This window comes from Cryptomeria japonica, chromosome 8 (assembly GCF_030272615.1).
Source record: "Cryptomeria japonica chromosome 8, Sugi_1.0, whole genome shotgun sequence".
NCBI lineage: Eukaryota > Viridiplantae > Streptophyta > Pinopsida > Cupressales > Cupressaceae > Cryptomeria > Cryptomeria japonica.
This window is the reverse complement of record NC_081412.1, coordinates 713,905,329-713,910,363: the sequence shown is the minus strand read 5'-3', so window position 1 is coordinate 713,910,363 and position 5,035 is coordinate 713,905,329.

Sequence of the window (5,035 nt, the reverse complement as noted above, 5' to 3'; positions counted from 1 at the left end):
CTCGTATGTGGCAAACGACGACTGCTGCACTATCTAGGGTAGGCCCCCACTCTGGTACATCCTGTCATCGATGAGCATACAAATAGGCTCCCTATGACATCCCTTGTTCTCTATCGTACTGTCGATGAATGCGTTGTACAAGAATCTCTTGATGATGAAGGGTGTCTGCCCAATCAGGTACCTAGATATATACATAGGGCATCTCTAGCCCACACCTCGCAATCCATATATGGTCTCCAGATGACCGTATCAATGTCATCTAAAGCCCTGCGCCAGTGCTATAGTTTGCCCAGCTTACACTGGACAACTACACTTGTATAACCATATGCATATGGATGACCAACTAGCCTATCTTTGTCTACGAGCGGTCTCGACACTAGTATATGCTCCCAGGTCCACACCTGTAATAATGTCACCCCGACTGATAGACTAGTGTATCCCAGATACACTACCTGGTGGAGCTCCCTATATAGGTGGGCCAACATGAAGGACCCCTATGCAAACCTGCGTCCCTGTGTCACCATCTCGTCTAGGACCAATCCTCATCCAACGACCAGTCCCTTTGACCTACGATCGAGACAAAGGAAACCACCAATGAAACCTGCTAGTACTAACAACAGAGGAGCATAACCCAAATCCAAAAACTCCTGCCAAGGGATCTCGTAGCCACTGATCTGATCATCATGTAATACCCGTCGGAGAGCCTCTGTGCCACCCTCCTTGGTCTGCTCATATGGTAACAAATCTCCTACCATAGGAATCCGCAAGATCCGATAACAGTCCTCTCATGTAACTGTCATCTCACCGGTCGCTAAATGAAAGGTGTTCATATCACTGTGCCACCTCTCTACCAATGTTGTCAACAAACCCCTATTAATGGTATACCGAGGCATGTCTAGTAAGGATGATAAACCACATCTCTCAATCACATCTCGATCAGCTTGTGATAAGCACATGATAAGTGTCCACGACTTCAGGAATCTCTCCCGAGACTGTAACACACCAAGATCTGCCTGCAAATCAAAAACATATCCACCATCAGTTCTCGATTCAATAAAAAAGAAATCAACTCAAATGTGAATCATATCAGTGAGTATCATATCAACAAAATATCAATGAACCATATCAGTGCATCATATCAAGACTCATCAATCAATCAGTGAACCATATCAGTACATCATATTAGGACTCATCAATCAATCAGTGAACCATATCAGTGCATCATATCAGGACTCATCAATTAGTCAATGAACCATATTAGGGCATCAAGAACCATATCAAAACACAACATTATATCAACAAAATCCATCAGAGTACCATATCGCAGAATTCCATATCAGTATCATATCAGTAAAACAACCTCAATAATCCATATCAATGACCCATAGCGAAATTAATTTTCATATCAATCACACAAGTATCATATCAAAGATCATTCAATCAATCAAGAATCACATTGAAATCCAGAAACATATTGACATTGAGCATCATAATGCAATCAGTTTGATCCATATAAAAAACCTGACCCATATCCCAAAACTTGACCCATATCGACAAGCGACTCATATTGACAACTTGACCCATATTGCAAAACTTGACCCATATCGAAAAATGACACATATTGAACACAAACTCATATCGAAATCCAACAACATATCAAATCAGGCATCATAATGAAAACGGGACTCACATCAATTCACGACCCATATCAAACAATGGACGGACCCATATTGACATCTACACAAGCAATCCAATTCATCGGACTCACGATGCATTTTCAAACACAATTTTTCCAAATTTTTTGACCTACGCACTAAAATAGAGTTTCAAAGCGCTAAACTGCCACACATGCGCTAAACTTTTAAGTGAATGCGCTAAACAATTATCCCTACGCACTAAAACATAGCCATGCATTAGAACACTCCCTACGCGCTACCCTGTTCCTTCAAAGCGCTAAATCACTCAATGTGCTAACTGTGCCACCCTATGCTACAATGTGCTTCGTATGCGCTAAAATGACCCTACGCGCTATTCTACCCCCTGCACGCGCTAGCATTTGGCACTCGGATGCTAAACCTAACCTAGGGTTTGCTACGCGCTAAAATCTATTTCGTATGCGCTAAAATATATTTCGTATGCGCTAAACTCTATACCCTACACACTAAAACGGCAAAATCCGATCTAAAAAAATAAAAATAAAAACGTGACAAAAATAAACGAAATTAATAAAAAAAGAGGGATTTTGGCCACTTACTGGTGGGCCATATGCAGCGGGTCACCGGTATCGCCCGATGCGCTTGAATCAGTGAGATGAGTATGAAATCAACATCATCGTCAGAGCTCCAAATGTCACAATTACAAGAAGACAAGTGTGCAAATGATTTTTCAAAATCACTTTTTACCTTTTAATAGGGTAAATCAAAGGGTTAATCAGTGGGGCATGTATTTTACTCCCACTTTTTCATTATTAACCTTATCAACATATTTTTTCGGGAGATGAATCAATAATGGGTATCCAATGCATTCAATATTCTCATATCGCAATCAATTCAAAACGATCACAAATTTTTCATCTGGACCCTTGATTCATCTGTCGAGGGGGCATCATCAATATCGTTCATCAAATCTACATTTGGGGCATCATATCGAACATTTTGGCACACGACATCATATCGATCAAATTTTGCAAGCATATCCAATGATTTTCTTTGAATCAACATGTGCACACATGTCACTTCAAAGGGGGGCAAATGTAGATGTATAAATCTGACCACTTTCTTAAATAAATATTTAATATTTATTTTAACCCCATCCCTCCTATTAATTAAATCCTATTTAATTAATTTCTTCATTTTCATTTATTTGATTAAATAGATTAAATTATTCAATTTATTTAATTAAATTCATCTAAACCTTTTCTAGCCTTTAATTAAATAAATCACTCTATTTAATTAATTCCCCTTTCTTCCTTTTAATTAAATTGACCCTTGCATATAAATAAATCTAATTTATTTATAAAAATCCCCCCACTTGTATTTATGCAAGTTGCATCTATTTTAGTTGAAATAAAACATTTCATTTTAATTAAAATTCTTTTTCTCCCACTTGCCCTCTCCTACATTTCTCACTTGCCTCCTAATCATTCTTTTAGAACCCGTCTAATCATAATCAATTAGCTTTAATCCCTCTAATCATGTCATATCCCTAAATTTGAGGAGGTCACTTCTCAAATTTGGAAGAAAGTCTTTTAAATGCATTAAAGACTATATTTCTTCAACAAACTAACTTGTTGAGTTCCCCAAATTTGTCCCCAAAGTCTTCCAAACCATTAATGGTTAATTCAACCTTCCCCTCATGGTTAGAGAATTTCTCTCTAACTTAACCCTCATCTAACCCAAGGGTCTTATCAAGCACTCATGGCTTTAACCTTGGTTATCCTATTAACCCTTGCACAAGAGTTTACCCCTTGGGTAAAAGCTTTATCCAATGGATGACCTTAGCCTAACCATAACCTTACCTCATAAGGTAACCTTCATGTCTCCTCAGGCATTTAATGCCTCTTGCATCTCCTCTCAAGCTACCTCTTGTTGACAATTGTCACCATTTCATTGGTGAAAATTGTAAACATGGATTGAGTAACTTTCAATCCTAGCCATTGTTAAGATTATTCAATCTTAACTCTCAATTGCCCTATTTTCCCTATAAATAGATCTCTCATTCCTCATTCTCCATATCCAAGTTTCATGCATCTACATTATAGTCTAATTTACTAAGCATTTTAGCCTCTCTTTGTTAAAATATCATCATAACATTTAGAAGCATTTCATTTCATATTATAGAATATTCATGCTAGTATATCATGTTAGGATAATTTGTTAATCTCTTTATCATATCACTATCTCAATCTTAGCTTAAGCATCATAGTTTTTATCATATCATATAGATCTTAAAATGCATTCATGCATATAGATCACAATATCACTCGTTCTTGGAGTTGTCATTCCTAAGTCATTTGCTCAATGATCTGAGAACAAAACATTGGCTTTAGGGATCTTGTGAGATAGAGAACAATGGGACACCCCTTGGGAAGTTAAATTAGTTTATACTTGCACTAAGAGTCTCATTGGTATGTAGGTCATTTGATCTCAATTTATTCGTTTTGATCACCACATTTTCCTACGTACACTTTTCATAACCAAAGATCAACTTCATGAGCTTTTGAAACTTCTCTTTATAAGTAGTGAAAACTCCTTCATGGTAATGAGTTCTTTGTCGAGTCCTAACATGGTTGTGAGAACCTTGTCAACCTCCAACAAAGATTTTGTAAATTGAGCCTAAAGCTGAAACAAAAGAAAGAGACACTTTAAAACTTTGGAACAAAATTTTTTTTTAGAATTAATAAAAAGTTTCAAGAACTTTATCAAAGACATATGAGGCTATGAAAACCATGTTAGATTTTGACATAAGTTTTGAAATTGATGAGAAAAACAAAAACAAAAAAAGAAAACACACAATTTCAAAATCAAAATGTGATATAACTTAATTGAAATTTAGTAAGATTTTGAGAACCTTGTTGAAATCTGACCAAAGTTTCACAACCATTAGAATTCCAAGCCAAAGAAACTAAAGGAAATAAGGGTGACAAAAACAAAGGCCACGTAAATACATATTATCCTTAATTAATGAGTCCCCTTACCTTACATGTTTAAAAAATAAGTTAAAAACTCAATTAAGAAAACAAATGACGATGGAAATGATTATAAAAATAAAATTCTTGATCTATATAATAACAAACTAAATATAACAACTCACATGTCTACTTTTGGAAGCAACGTGCAAATTTCAAAGCTAACTTGGGGGAAAACCAACCAATTCGCAATTAAAACATAAACTAAACGTTAACAAAATATGAAAACACAAGCGAGGAACACAGCAAGTTAATTCGTATAAAATCACACAAATATGCTCAGTTAAAATAAGCCGTACGGCCACATCGAAACCGGTGAAAGCTTGGAACTTTTTGAAAATAAAAATA